Source organism: Oncorhynchus keta, chromosome 35 (genome assembly GCF_023373465.1).
Source record: "Oncorhynchus keta strain PuntledgeMale-10-30-2019 chromosome 35, Oket_V2, whole genome shotgun sequence".
Taxonomy (NCBI): domain Eukaryota; kingdom Metazoa; phylum Chordata; class Actinopteri; order Salmoniformes; family Salmonidae; genus Oncorhynchus; species Oncorhynchus keta.
This window is the reverse complement of record NC_068455.1, coordinates 61,464,968-61,481,421: the sequence shown is the minus strand read 5'-3', so window position 1 is coordinate 61,481,421 and position 16,454 is coordinate 61,464,968. Positions and strand designations below refer to the sequence as shown.

The 16,454-nt window shown below is 41.0% G+C and overlaps 1 protein-coding gene across 17 annotated transcripts in view; it reads left to right on the top strand.

Annotated features, from left to right (window-relative positions):
• Positions 1-2,547: 2,547 nt before the first annotated feature.
• Positions 2,548-16,454, top strand: part of LOC118368770 (receptor-type tyrosine-protein phosphatase delta-like) — a 597,123-nt gene continuing 583,216 nt past the window's right edge. For 11 of the 17 annotated variants that reach the window (XM_052497214.1, XM_052497210.1, XM_052497204.1 and 8 more), the window contains exons 1-3: positions 2,622-2,779; positions 2,901-3,008; positions 3,149-3,185. The gene's annotated coding sequence lies outside the window, so the exon portion shown is untranslated. Of the gene's footprint in view, positions 2,780-2,900; positions 3,009-3,148; positions 3,186-16,454 lie in introns of all 17 variants that reach the window. The other 6 variants (XM_052497216.1, XM_052497213.1, XM_052497215.1 and 3 more) reach the window with 3 other exon arrangements.

Below are 16,454 nucleotides of genomic sequence, written 5' to 3'. Positions count from 1 at the left end.
TTCCGCTAGATGGGCCAGCTGCAATGTCAAAATTGGCTATACTGTATATCGTAAAAAATCATGAAAACAAAAAATGTGCTTATTCGTCTTAATTTAAGGTTAGTGTTAGGCATTAGGGTTAGAGGTGGGTTTAGGGTTAAGTTTAGGGTTAGGGTTAGGTTTAAAATGCCTCCAGTACATGAGTCATCTCAATAAATGCCAACCTGCAACTCATAACCAGCACCTTGGTCTTGTATGGTCCAAAATGGATAACACATAGCCTACAGAAACTGCATTGAACAACACTGAGTTTCACCCACTCAGCTTCGATGGACAGTATACAGTACACTGCATTACTCTGGCTGATATCCAAGGCATATTTTTGCAATAACACTTTGAACTTAGTTAAAGTTTCAAAATAATACAAATGCATTTAATTTGTTTTGGTGCAATTTAAAAAAATGTGTTTCTTTATGTGACTTTTATCAACCTCGCACTCAATTATCAGTTTCTTCTGTCTCACAGTCTCATCTTGTGTGTGAATGTCACAGTGACAGTGGTAAAGTTCCTCAGAGTCAATAGAATTAAAGGCAATAGGTCATATGTATGGATCGATGGAGCCATGAGTGATGTATTTTCAAATGCGGAGTGATGCATTACGTAATAAAAGTGGAATATATATATATATATTTAGCCCCCTTCATCAAACCCACTTCATCAAAGCGACAGCTGATGGAATTACGATATCATTTTCTAATTTTGCCATGACAGTGTTTGCAACTTTTTGTGCTTGTGAAAATAAAATAAGGTAATTGTAGACACTGGGTTATATGTACACACTGTAACTTTTATTCCAGTCAAAAGTAACTTCATATCCATGGGGGATGTCATATCCAAGGGGGGCATACATGTGTGATACTTTCGCAAGTCAAAACACATCCACAAAAGGTCAAGAGTACTTTTGGAATGCAGCTCTTGCACGTGGAGAGAGCATCCTTGGGCAGTGGATACAAAGGTTACATTGACTCTCATTGCCATAGATGCTAACAGATGGACATGTTGACAAACTCCCTTCAAACAGAATATGTTTCTGTATGGGGCCAAAAAGCCGTCTGTCTTGGAACTCACTAGTTTCCAAACCTTTAACCATGTGAAATGTATGAGAGTGGGTGAGTTATCGATAGTGTAATCTGTGTTTTTTGGCCCAATGCCTTGTCCTTCGATTTCCCATCAATTAAAAGTGTGCACTACTTGACTTGACCAATCGTTGTTATCCAGGGGTCAATTCTGTTGATACAGGATAGCTAAAATAGAAAAAAACTCAGTCTTTACTTTGTTAGTACAGTTGGTAGAAAAAATAAATCGCCCTTTGAAGCATTATGTAAATATGTAACTGCAAATCGGATTGAATATGTAGTAACCAGGCATTAGATTAAAGTGTCAATCTGCAGTACAAACAACAGCCACTGATTTGGTAATGATCTGAAGAATGGGGCTGGAGAATGTAACCACTCTCAAATGTATAGACAGAGCTATGGATGAAAAATTATAGTTTTAACCATGTTTTAAAGCTTATTAGTGTTTGTTTACAAGTACATTGTTTACAATGATAGGTCAAGTCAAGTTGTGTGCACTTTCATTTGGAGTATAACAATCTTATATTTTCAGTTCTTATGGGGTATGACAGTGAAACTAAGCACATGAGACATTTATAATCTATATTCTTCAAGATTCTAAGGGTATAAATCATTAATTTAAAAGTATATATCATACATTTATATCATTAATTTAATTTAACATCATCCTTCCCTCTTTGAATAACCACATTCTCATGCACATACAAACCCATACATTGTGATAAACACACAGCTCATGCACAATTCTGATGATTACTTATTAATATTGAAACAATAACCAAAAGTATTAAATACAGCAATCCAGTTCTGTGTGAAAATGACAAATATTACTCTAATCCTTTGTTTCATAGGCTATTTCAAACGATAAGAAAATGAAGTCTAATATATATTCCTATGGTTTATTGTTTCAGTCCCTGTGGTATGCGAACACTTGAATTATCTGTCATGTCAGATATCTGCTTTAGAAAACGAGCGAATGGTATTGCTTTATAGGGTCACTAACATCTACTGTAGCTGTGTTGGATTTGAATCAAAACATTGTTTTACTCATTTAAAAAACTCAATTGATACGACGTGAAAAATCCAGCAGCATGCGCGCTGTTTTTTTTTGCCTGGACAGTTGGGCCGCAAAGGTTGAACAAGCAGTTTGCCTCCCAAGTTCACATATCCGTTTTATGCCAATATTTTATCAAAACAAGTGCTATGTTCCGCCGTGGGAGACGTTTTATATGGGTAACTAATCTAATCAATTTGTAATGGATTTATTATCGTCACAGAAATCAAGAGATAACCATTTATTGTCTGCGGAACGTTTACGCAGAGCGGGAGAGCTAATCCTACATGGGTTAGTTGCTCGACTAGCCGGCCATCAAGTGGCTTGATAGAGTAATGCAGGTGTGTGCGCGTGTGTGGAAAGCATCTGATCTGGAACGCTGTCTTTTCCCGCGCCCACCTTCTCTCTCCCCTCTCGCCTGCGCGCTCCGACCCGCTCGCTCTCCAGCCATCGCCAGGAGCAGTGTGTGGTAGGCTACAGTTTAACAGCAGCAGCGCTGGCTTTCTAAAGAAAGCTTAGCTCTCACTTTTCTGTCTGTCTTATTACTGGTCTCATTGTCTCTTGCGACAGCGGGAACGGAGCAGCCACCTACTCTCCTCCTCACCATTTAGTATGAGTAGTATTATTATTTTTGCTGCACACAGATGTATATTTTAGCACTTTTTTTGGAGGGGGGAACCCCGCTTCTAACGGAATTTGTTGTGGCTGTTTTGGTGTCTTCTCTCTTTCAGTTCACTTGGGGCCTGTATTTGGAATAAGAAAGCATTGCTGTTTCTGACTGGAGAGAAGGAAGATACAACTCATCTGGATTTCCTAAGGAATTTTATCTGGATGCTTTGGTAAGTGGTAATTTGCGTCGCATACAAGTACTTCAGGGCAGGCTATCACACTATGTCGTTATCAATTGATAAATGCCTGTTTGTCGAGTGTACAATTACATCACTTACTTATCATTCTCCTTTTTGTCATTTAAATACAGTTACCGAGGCTTTTGAATTCATCAGCCGGGGTATATAGTAAGTCGAATTTAGACTTTTCCTCGCATTGTTTTTTTTACAGAGATGTTGCCTACTTTTATAAATGGCGGGTTTATGAATTGTGTAAGCTATTTTAATTGCAAGTTATGTAGGCCTATTGTGACCTGATATTATTGACATGCCATGGCATAGGCACACAAAGCGCACATTTCAGCTCATCATGGAAGTGCGTTGTCGGATGCTTTTTAGACGAGCACATGTTCACTATGCCCTTATATTATACGGTCGAAGTTATGTTATCTGTTCATAATCATATATATTCGACTACCTACACTCTCCACCAATTGCCAAAATGCCAGCACTCCCCTTTTCAATATGTCATCTCTGCCTTACAGTTACTTATCTTAGCCTAGGCTACTTGTCTTCAAAAGAGAAGGCGGAGAGGTGGTCCATGTATGCCTATTTGTTGTCCGCATGCTTAATGGAAGCGATGCTGTGTTGCCCCCCTTTTTTTAAGATGCAAAATATGCCTATCGCTGTGAAGTTGCGGGACATGTGTGGAAACTTCTATTGAAATGGGCTGCTGTATGTGTTAGGGAAGTATATTTTTTATTTTTTTATTTTACCTTTATTTAACCAGGCAAGTCAGTTAAGAACATATTCTTATTTTCAATGACAGCCTGGGAACAGTGGGTTGACTGCCTGTTCAGGGGCAGAACGACAGATTTGTACCTTGTCAGCTTGGGGGTTTGAACTCCCAACCTTCCGGTTACTAGTCCAACGCTCTAACCACTAGGCTAGAGGAGGAGGTGGGGTGTATAGGCTATGTATGTGCAAACTTAATCACTTGGGAGTGTTAAGTTATTCCAGTGGTGTGTGTGTGTGTGTGTGTGTGTGTGTGTGTGTGTGTGCGCGCGCGCGCGCGTGCTTTCGCATGTGTGTGCATGCGTGTGCACACGCAATGAGGTGTGTGGATGGATGGGTGGTGGCTGACTGACTGAGTTTGCTGGTTCTCGCTGCTCTCCTTTTGACAGACAATGTACATGTCAGCTCTTATTGTTGAATCACTGCTGATGCATATGAAGACGCTTGCCCACTGCTGCACTGAGAGGGGGCATGTTTGTTTTCACTCAATCAATGTCATGTGAATCTGCACTGTTCTGATTTTGTACATTCTGTGTTGCATTCTTTCTCGTGGATAGAGTTGAGTAGGTTAACCCACATAATTGTTTCTCAATTTTACTCAGATTAAAACAGTGTCATATGCAATGGCAGTGTATCAAATAAAAAGTAAACAAATTAAATGCCTTGATGAAACCGCTGTTGGCAGGGGCAGACTGGGACAAGGAATTGGCCCCGGATTTTCTAACACACTGATCCATTTCTTTCCTCGAGGCCCCCACACCAGCCCATTTTTTTCCCTTGATGTTCCCATTATTAGCCAGAGAATGGTCATTTTGCACACAAAAAAAAACTAGTTAGGCACCCACAGGCAGACTGGCCATCTGGCATTTCGGGGCAAATGCTAGATGCCAGATGGCCAGTCCGCTTGTGGCTGTTGGGCTTAACCATTGAAACCCTTGGACGGGGATGCTAAAACCACCTTTTGGTTAATACTGTGCTTCCTATACACATAAGAGAGGCTATTAGATGTGAAAGAAGGCAATGGAAAGTCATACAGCTCTCTGCTGTACTGCAGAGTGACACAGGGTTATTTGAGAATGACCGCAAATACAATGTGATAGCCTTATTGGCATCCCTGTCCCTGGGAGATGGAGGGAGGATAGTGTTGCCCATCAATATGGACTACATGGAGTCAAGCATGATATATGCAAAATAACATGCAGGCAAGGACATATTGTCAACTGTGAATGTACTATCTATCTATCTGCTTAGCTGGGCTTCAGAATGGTGAAAAAAAATCTAGTAAACTGGTAAATTGTTGGAATCATGGAAATATAATGATTATTCTAATTACATAGTTGGAATGCATAACAATAAATTAAAAAGCCAGGGAGGAATTATTGTGACAGGGTAGGAACCAAAGTGTTGTTCACTGTTTCCCAGGGGACCCTAATTAGATGTTACATTACTTGTTTTCTATTGCTTCATGTAGCTAGCTAGCGCTATCTAACATGTTCATGTTTTGCCTATTCCTGTCTGATTTAGAAGATACCGTTGCACAAACAACATGCTGATCTATGTCTACACCAGCACTGGTGGTGAAGGTGGGCAACATTCCCTCTTCGACCTTACATCTGATTCTCAACACAGAGGCCCCACAAGGGTGCATCCTCAGTCCCCTCCTGTACTCCCTATATACTGACGACTGCATGGCCTCACACAGTTCCAGCTCCCGCCATCAAGTTTGTTGACGACACGACAGTAGTAGGCCTGATTAAAAACAAGAAGGGTAGTTATTTGATGTCCTTCCAGCTCCACTATTCTCTAGATAGTAACACAGAAGCAAAATATAAAGCTAGTTTTGCACAGCCTATTCTAGAATGAGACAGTTTAGTAAAGTATATATGTTTTCTGTTCTTTAAAAAAAAAAAAAAGTTGAATTTTTAGCCCTTTTTCATGGTATCCAATTGTTTAGTTGCTACTATCTTGTCTCATCGCTAGAACTCCCGTAAGTGCTCGGGAGAGACGAAGGTTGAAAGTCATGCGTCCTCCGATACACAACACAATCAAGCCGCACTGTGCACCTGGCAACCTAGGTTAGCACGCACTGCGCCCAGCCCACCCCAGGTGCGCGATGAGACAAGGATTTCCCTACCGGCCAAACCCTCCCTAACTCAGACGACACTAGGCCAATTGTGCATCGCCCCATGGACCTCCCAGTCACAGCCGGTTATGACAGAGCCTGAGCGCGAACCCAGAGTCTCTGGTGGCACAGCTGGCACTGCAGTACAGCACCCTTAACCACTGCGCCACCTGGGAGGCCTTGTTTTCTGTTTTTATGGGTATCTACAACTTCAAGTAGTATATACAGGCCTCATTGAAGTACAGTAAAACTCCCTGTACTATATACCATGTGCACACCAATGGTTGACCTGGACATATTGGTACCGCAGCTCCTTCACTCTGTCACTATTCCTCTCAAATGGCACCTTGTACTGTTGTTTCATAGTAATTAGATTTTTCTTCCCAAAACTCTGTCTATAGTGGAAATGCTGACAGAATTGATATTTGCGAAAATATTGTTGTCATTTATGATTGCCCTTTGGATCTCTCTTAGCCTGATGGAATTGTTGGCTTTATATTCCGCATACATATCTTACGGTACATTGTGATTTTTAGATTTGCATATAGCTTTACAATAGTTGCAGTATTGTTGTGAATGAAATGCTGTCACAAAAGTAAAGAATGAGTACATGTTTACCTGTTTTCCCTACGGAATGTTTGCACAATTGATGACACTGTGGACCTGTTTTACAGTAGGCTGTACTCTCCGACCAGCCTCTTCCATTGTAAGACCATGGTTCATGACATGGTCCACTATTGTGGCTCTGATTTCATCAGCGACTCTTATTATTTGCTTTCGACCTCTTTCTCTATTAGGTCTTCCCCGAACACCAACACCACGCATTCTTACACATCTTCTTATTTCTCTTCCACGAGCATGTAGCTGCTGTTCAGGTTTGTGATGTTCCTCCATGTTCATAAATTGTAGTATTGTGCTGTGGGAAAGCTCCATATATATGCTTCCAAACTTGATTGGTTGATTGGTAAGATTGTGATTCCTATTTCATTACTATGTCAGCTGGCAGGTAATTTGCCAATTTAGCAGACATCACAAACATTCCATGTCATAGATATTTATGGAGTATACATGTATGTCTGACTGATTTTGATAATTGATTGGATAATTTTGCATGTGATGCCTCACACTATGAAAGAATGTTTAGAAGTTGCGAAGAGTATGACAGTTTCACTGGGAATCAACTCATCAGTTTTATCAGCATGCCACGTGCATGTAGTTATTGGGTAAATTGTAGACAATTGTACTTCCTCTTTTGCACACGTGCCAAAACCTCCGCCGCCATAATCGACCGATTATGATTTATCAACGGCGATTCCGATACCGATTATTGGAGGACCAAAAAAGCCGATGCCGATTAAACGGACAATTTTTTAAAAATGTATTTGTAATAATGACAATTACAACAATACTGAATGAACACTTATTTTAACTTAATATAATACATCAATAAAATCAATTTAGCCTCAAATAAATAATGAAACATGTTCAATTTGGTTTAAATAATGCAAAAACAAAGTGTTGGAGAAGAAAGTAAAAGTGCAATATGTGCAATGTAAGAAAGCTAATGTTTAAGTTCCTTGCTCAGAACATGAGAACATATGAAAGCTGGTGGTTCCTTTTAACATGAGTCTTCAATATTCCCAGGTAAGAAGTTTTAGGTTGTAGTTATTATAGGAATTATAGGACTATTTCCCTCTATACCATTTGTATTTCATTAACCTTTGACTATTGGATGTTCTTATAGGCACTTTAGTTTTGCCAGGGTAACAGTATAGCGTCCGTCCCTCTCCTCGCTCCTCCCTGGGCTCGACCCCAGGAACACAACGACAAAAGCCACCCTCGAAGCAGTGTTACCCATGAAGAGCAAGGGAAACAACCACCCCAAGGTTCAGAGCGAGTGACGTTTGAAACGCTATTAACTAGCCAGCCATTTCACTTCGGTTACACTAGCCTCATCTCGGGAGTTGATAGGCTTGAAGTCATAAACAGCGCAATGCTTGATGCACAACGAAGAACTGCTGGCAAAACGCACGAAAGTACTGTTTGAAAGAATGCTTATGCACCTGCTTCTGCCTTCCACTGCTCAGTCAGATACTTAGATACTTGTATGCTCAGTCAGATTATACGCAACGCAGGACACGCTAGATAATATCTAGTAATATCATCAACCATGTGTAGTTAACTAGTGATTATGATTGATTGATTGTTTTTTATAAGATAAGTTTAATGCTAGCTAGCAACTTACCATGGCTTACTGCATTCGCGTAACAGGCAGTCTCCTTGTGGAGTGCAACGAGTGCAACGGTCGTTATTGCGTTGGACTAGTTAACTCTTAAGGTTGCAAGATTGGATCCCCCGAGCTGACAATGTGAAAATCTGTTGTTCTGCCCCTGAACGAGGCAGTTAACCCACCGTTCCTAGGCCATCATTGAAAATAAGAATGTGTTCTTAACTGACTTGCCTAGTTAAATAAAGATTAAATAAAGGTGTAAAAAAAAAATAATAATAAAACATTTGGCAAAATCGGTGTCCAAAAATACAGATTTCCAATTATTATGAAAACTTGAAATCGTCCCTAATTAATCGGCCATTCCGATTAATCGGTCGACCTCTAGCCAAAACACTTGCAATTTGCTTAAATGAATAAGAAATTAAAATCTGGTGTGAACAAGAAACTAATTATTCAGAGATTTTACTGTATTGTTTTGAAAAAAATTATTATCTTTCGAGAATTGAGCCAAAGCGATTGAGAAAAACTGTAAGAAACAAAGTATAAATCCGCATTGTTGTCACCAACATCTTTTTGCATCTGACCACGCAGACAGAGTGAATGGCATGGCAAGTGCTTGTGACAACTGCTCTCCTTGAGTGACAGTGGGCAGGGCTTGGTGTGGAAAGCGCATGGGGAAGCAGCATGCAGGAGGAGAGGGAGAAAGACGACTCAAGTAACAAACAGAGTCAACTATGCAACTGACATTACATGCGCCAGAGTTGCATATCACATTTAACAAACCAAACATTGAAATACCGTTATAGAAAGTAAAGTAAAAACCCAAACCGGTCAGTGCATCAATACCGGTATATAGTCAAATACTGTATAGCACCCAGCCTTAGTCAAGCATGTCTTGATAGTTGCATTGAAGTCGTCTCATCTTTGACCTTGTTTGATTGAGGAAAGTCAACTGTTCCTTTTAGCAGTACGGCAAGATCACACACATGATTGACATCTGCAACCAAGTGTCGACGTTCACTCACTACCAGAAATGATGTTTCATACACATTTCCTTACACATCTACAGTATACAGCTACAGTATATTATGTAAGATAAAAAGACAAAGCAATGACTTCGAAAGCAAGCAAGAGAACATTGAGGGCTATTTCATCATGCATGCACCAGTCAATTTCCAGCAGTATAGTAGTTTCGCTTGTGGAAACGTGCTAACAAGAACAGGAGTGTCTTACTGCCCGTGGCAACAAGAGAAAAATACATAAATCCCTCACAGCAATTGGAAAACAAATTGGCATTGCAGCATATAAAGTATACACCATTACTATCTCAGCTATCCCTTCCAGGTTGAATTGCAATTTGGCTGAAGCATTCATGAGACTAGACCTTTACGAGATGTAAGGGAAAGGTCAGTTTTCCCAGAGAAAGGGGATTCTCAACTTTCTTTCACTCTGTGAAATTTTTAGTAGAACGCTTTTAAGGATTAGTCCCAGGTAAGTATTTTTCCTACCATCCATTCCAGGCTCCTGCAGTCCCATTTCATAAATTGCACATCATTCAACAATTTTCTGTCATCTTCGCCCTGAGTGCTACTCCCTGAATCTATTAGCTGGCCGTGCATCCGTCATTGTTGGAGGGGGCTTTAAGCAACAAGACAGAAGGAACGCTCTTGCCCATGTGCTTGCTGAGAGGTGTGCAGTACATTAAAGTGGACCTCGATCATAAGCCCGCTGCTGGCGGACGAGCGTTAATTCCACATTTCTGCAAGGCTCTTCCCCCGCTTAATTATCCTTCAACACCGATAGCTCAACTGTGTCGAGAGAGAAGCAAGCTATAATTATGTTTTATGAAATTCTTCCAGGTGACATAATCGGGCCATGGCTAAGTGATAGCCGAGGTCACAACAGCAGCAAATAAACAAGTGTCACGCTCTAATTTTACTGGTAATCGACTTTAGTATGTAAATGTTTGTTTCCATGCTGAGACAATTGTCTGAATTCACTAACGAGCAGGAATGTGGAAGGATATGGATAATGAAATTGCCCATATTCCCAGCCACTGATAGCAGACATGATCTACAGTAGAATCATGGCATTGACTCCACAGTTACTGTACAGGCATATGGAAGGTACCACATCCTGTACTGCTATAATGTCCTCATATTGTCATCTACATACTGTAACTAACACGCCTTGATTATAAGCCCATTTGTTATGACACATCAGATGCCCAACTCCTCTGGGATGTTTTATAATGAGGATGTCCTGACAGATAATTAGATACACCTTGCGTCGGCTCTTTCAGGAAATGTTGATTCATCCTAAAATGAAATGTTTCTCTCTGCTAACATGAAAGAGATCTCTCCCTCTGTCACATCACCTTGTCTCTCACGGTGGTAACATTTTTATATATTTATCCATCCGCTTCTAACACTTTTAGATGTGGCGTGTTTTCATTCGGGGGCTGACGTCTCTCAGCCACTGTTTCCCATCACCTGAAGAGTGGCTTCTGGCTTTAAAATGGAACAAAAAATATGTGGCCCCCCTGGTGTTGGCTCTCGGAGGCCCCTGAGCCCATTGACTCCTCAGACGGGCTCATATCACAGGGTGTTACCATTTTATGGCTAGTGGTACAACTGCTCCCAGACTTGGCAGCTGTTTTAACCGGCCGTGTTAGTGCATTGAGAAGCTTGGGTGCCTGTGTGTGTGTGTTTGTTTCGAATGGTTGGTTGTGGTAGAGGGGCCATGTTGATTTACAGCCTGAGCCCTCGTTCTGATTCTTCAATACATACATCAGCTGTCTGGAGATGTAATCGTTTGATGGATGCACATGCATGTAATCAACCATTTTGTGAACATACTGCATACAGTACACTGTGCATGATCAATTGAATTCACACACAGGCCAAAAGACTTGCAGGCAGACACAAATATAACTCCTTTTTTCTCTGGTGTTGATTGAAAAAACTGTGTGAAATGAAACCCCTCACCTACAGTACACGTCTGCCCAAACGCTTATTTATCAGTAGCTTGGCGCTGCTCATAAATCAGACGTTTATTAAGTTGTTAAACGACTACTTCTGCCTATCGCAAGTGACATCAGTGCCATTAAGTCTGATGTATACGACACGCTAGGAGGGAACATGAGCTATTGCCGATGCTCCTTGCATTATTCAATTAAACAACTTGATACTTAATGACTTTTGTTAAGCCCACTTTCCCTTTATTTCCTCTCTTCTTCAACCCTCCCTCCATTCCTCGGTGGCGTTGCTCTCATGAAATTTAGAAGAGCAGGGATTGATTGCAGGGATGAAACACAGGGGAGTGAGGGAAACACTGCAGCGGATCTATGTTGTTGAGGATCAATTCTTGCCTTTGCATACTGTAGAGACTTATACCACCAGACTTAAGCTTTATTCGTTACTTGGCCTGAAGTAAGGCTAGGAAACACTGTTTACTTCCATGCATCCAAGTGTGTCAAAGGCAATAACGTGTACAGCTTAACCCAGGGCATAGCGTAATTTATTTGTTTGGACTCTGTCTATATCCAGTTGCCTATTACATTCAAAGCAATACAGGGATCATCAACTAGATTGAGTCGCGGGATGATTTTTTCTTGAGCGGATGGTCAGAAGGCCAGAACATAATTACAAATAATTTGTAGACTGCAAATTGACAGCAAAAAGCCCAAAAATATATAATATAGGACTAAAACATAATATTTTCAAACATTGCTTACATTTGTATATGATCACATATATCTCTATTATGCGTGGGAATACTTTGTAACAGATTTCTAACATTAAAATCACTTGGAGACGATTTGCTGGTATTTTTACAAAAAAAATAATCTGGAACCCTGCCATAGGGTTTATTAGACTATGTAAGTAAGAAGCAAGTGTAGTTGAACTCTCCAGAAGGTAATTTTTGTGGAAAATATATCTTGGCTTCTGAACCTGAAGGAAATGTTGTGGCTGTGTGCACTGCTCAGCACACTTTGAGCCCTGCTGAAGTGACCAGTCTTTTGAATTGTTATTGTACTTTTACCTTGTTACATCATTTCACTGGAAGGCAAGTAGTGCCTCCAACCCAGGCTCAGCCAAGCATTCTTAAAAAAAAATTCACCTCAACTGAGAACTGTGGTGGATATGTTTCCCCTCCTGTAGCGGACTTTGCTTTTGCCTGAAGGACACCAGCAGCAATCTTGTGTTCACCTTTCTGTCAAACCTGACAGGATCTCGCAAAAAAACACAAAAACTGATGGAAAGAGAAAAGACAAGAAAAGGGGGACTTGGGAGTCTTGAGCATCACATGTTGTCAGAATCTAGCCTATGTGTGGTTGGTTTGAGAACTGTGCTAATTAGTGCCAAATGTTACCTTGATAGATCATGGCCACATGCTGCTGTATTAGGTGCTAGCATGGCTAATGATTTTTCCTAAGGGCAAATGTCAACCCCATCATATATTTGGACCTTCTTTGTGGTCTGCATGTAGAGTACGACACCAGATTTATTTTCATGCTCCTCTGAAGGGATTATTTTGCTCCTAGCCGCTCTGAAGGTTTTCCAACGGGAGCGATATGTTGAGTGTTAGCATTTTGTAATCCGTGAGGAACCGAGCAGGAGAAAGAAAGTGAGAGGGTTTAAAAGGAAAGAATATTGCAGGCGTGCCGAAGCCAGGACACTCTGCACAGCTCCATGAAAGCTATGATCCCTTATTGATGTCACTTGTTAAATCCACTTCAATCAGTGTAGATGAAGGGGAGGAGACAGGTTAAAGAAGGATGTTTAAGCCTTGAGACAATTGAGACATAGATTGTGTATGTGTGCCATTCAGAGCGTGAATGGGCAAGACAAAATATTTTGAATGGTGTATGGTAGAAGGTGACCGATTTGTGTCAAGAACTGCAATACTGCTGTGTTTTTCACCCTCAACAGTTTCCTGTGTGTATCAAGAATGGTCCACCATCCAAAGGACATCCGGCCAACTTGACACAACCATTGGAGTCAACAGGGGACAGCATCCCTGTGGAATGCTTTCAACACCTTGTAGAGTCCATGTCCCAATGAATTGAGGCTGTTCTGAAGGCACAACTCAATATTAGGAAGGTGTTCTTAATGTTTTGTATACTCAGTTTTTTCTCCCTTATGGTCTAGAATGACTAGCCTGCTGATACAGGTTTTGTTGGAGATTCTACCAGGGTTGGGGTTAATTACATTTAAATTCAGCCAATTAAAAAAGGATTTGAATTTCTATGGAAATGGAAAAAGTTGGAAAAAGTTCCATTTATTTTCAATGAGAGCTTTGGAATTGTTACATTGTTGGTGGAATTGATATGATCCTAACTCTGGTATTGACCTTTCTTCCCTCTCTGCTCTGTCTCTGCTCTGTCGTATCTAGTCCTTTCAGATCAATGACCAGGAAGGAGAGGGGATGGGGAAAGGATGGTATAGGAAGAGTATTGGGACGTAGCTGTTGTGCTTGCTTACCTCTCCCTACCAGCAGCCTCGGGGCTCTCAGAGCTCTGCTCTAATTAGGCCTCAGTCATTTCACCCTCTTACTTCACGGCTGATAATACAGGGAAGTTGTCGGCATACCAGGTCATGCTAGCATTTCTTACTGACACCATGAGGGGTACATTTGGTCTTTGTTACAGAATATGTGTGCGGATATGTTGTAGAATAAGTATGGTGGTTTTGTGGTCAGACAACTGTGTGAGAGGCTGCTGCAGTGTACTGTACTTATACAAGTGATTTTGGTTTTAAAGGAACGAGGAGATACTATAATTGATGGACTACTGTTTATGAATGTTTTCATAGGTATTTGTATGATACATTTATTGTTAGTTTAGGAACTGATGATTTTGCATATTGTTTATTAGGCAATATGTATTCTGCTGAAACCACATAATTGCTTTAATTAAACCTTACAACGATTAACCTTAATACTGTTGCTAAATTAGATAAATGTAATAATTTTGTGACATTAGCAGTTTCTTATAAGACAATGACTGTTCCACTTAGAATATATTTTTGTTATTAAAATCTCATCACTTTTTCAAGATAAACATTTTGAATGCGTTTTAATCCTGGTTATATTGTTATTTCTATATACGTTTGTTGCACTTTACTAAAATCGCAAGAGGTCTTCAATTCTGCTCATAGCACAAATGGCCAATTTGGCATTTAAAATGTATATGGATTTCCAGGAGAGAAAATGTCCTTGTTCCGTGTGGCTCAGTTGGTAGAGCATAACGCTTCAAATGCCAGCGTTGTGAATTTGATTCTCTGGGGAGAAAGTATGAAAATGTATGTACCTACTACTGTAAATCGCTCTGGATAAGCACGTCCACTAAATTACATAAATGTAAAAGATAATCCTGAGAAAATGACATAATTGAACAAGATGTTTGAAGGGGATGTGTATTTCACTGAATGGGACTCAGCAATGTAAATACAGCAGTTGTGGGCGTATCGCTGCCCATGGACTCCACTGGGCCTTAGGGTTCTTTGTCTTTGATTGCTTCGAAAAGAGGACCTACCTCGGACATAATGAACGACAGCTCAGAAAAAGGGAGAGTATAATCTGTACAGACAAATAAGCACAGGAGAGTAACCCAGCTGTCATACCACTCTGCATCCCATTGCTGGCTTGCCTCTAAGGCTAAGCAGGGTAGAGACTGGTCGATCCTTGAATGGGAGACCAGATGCTGCTGGAAGTGGTCTTCGAGGGCTAGTAGGGGCTCTCTTCCTTCTGGTCTCAGAGAGACATCAATGCCCCAGGGTTATGAGTACAGGTGCTAGCTCTGGTGTCCTGGCTAAATCCCCCCCCTGACCTCTCATACTATCTCGGCCACCTAATCATCCCCAGCTTCCATTTGCTCATTCAACCCCAATCCTCCCATGTAACTTCCCCAGGTCTTTCCAGTAAAGGAGAACTCTGTAAATTTACCTGGTAAAATAAGGATTTCAGATTGAAAAATTAAATAAAATGTGTTAGAACCTCTTTGAGCTCTCTCTCCCCCCTCTCTTAATAGCATCGTACCAGTAGGTGATCGTCATCGGCGACCAGTGACGAAAACGGTAAATTCAGTTTGACAGAGAGGGCTGGTCTCACACTGAGGGAAATTGAAAAGGGTTATCATAGCAGAAGGCCTAAATGTTGATGCTGGGCTACAGAGCTGCCAGGATGAATGAAGTGCAGGACATACGCTGAACAAAAATCTAAAAGCAACATATAAAGTGTCGGTCTGATGTTTCAATAGCGAGCTAACATAAAAGATCCCAGACATTTTCCATACGCACAAATAGATGATGTATCTTAGTGTAGATCATCCATCCATCTGACAAGTGTGGCATATCAAGAAGCTGATTAAACAGTATGATCATTACACAGGTGCACCTTGTGCTGTGGACAGTAAAAGGCCACTATAAAAATGTTCAGTTTTGTCACACAACACAATGCCACAGATGTCTCAAGTTTTGAGGGAGTGTGCAATTGTTATTCTGATGGCAGGAATGTCCACCAGAGCTGTTGCCAGATAGTTTTTTGTTAATTTCTCTATCATAAGCTGCCTCCAACATTGTTTTAGAAAATTTGGCAGGCAATAGCTGCAGAAAAAGAACACAATTGCATTTTATCAATGGCAATTTGAATGCGTAGAGATACCGTGATGAGATCTTGAGGCCCATTGCTGTGCCATTCATCCGCCACCATTGCCTCATGTTTCAGCATGATAATGTACAGCCCCATGTCACAAGGGTCTGTACACAATTCCTGGAAGCTGAAAATGTTTCAGTTCTTCTATGGCCTGCATACTCAGCAGACATGTCACCCATTAAGCGTGCTTGGGATTTTTATTCATTTAACTATGCTAGTCAGTTAAGAACAAATTCTTATTTACAATGACAGGCTACACCGGCCAAACCTGGATCAATTGTGGACCGCCTTTTGGGACTCCCATTCACAGCAAGTTGTGATACAGCCTGGATTTGAACCAGGGTGTCTGTAGTGACACCTCTAGCACTTAGATGCAGTGCCTTAGGCCACTGTTCCACTCGGGAGCATGCGCTGGATTGATGTGTACTACAGCGTGTTCCAGTTCTCTCCACTATCCAGCCATTAAAGAGGAGTGGGACAACATTCCACAGGCCTGATTAACTCTGCGAAGGAGATGCATTGCGCTGCATTAGGCAAATGGTGGTCACACCAGATATTGACTGGTTTTCTGATCCACACCCCTACCTTTTTTTAAGGTATCTGTGACTAACAGATGCATATCTCTATTACCAGTCATGCGAAATCCATAGATTAG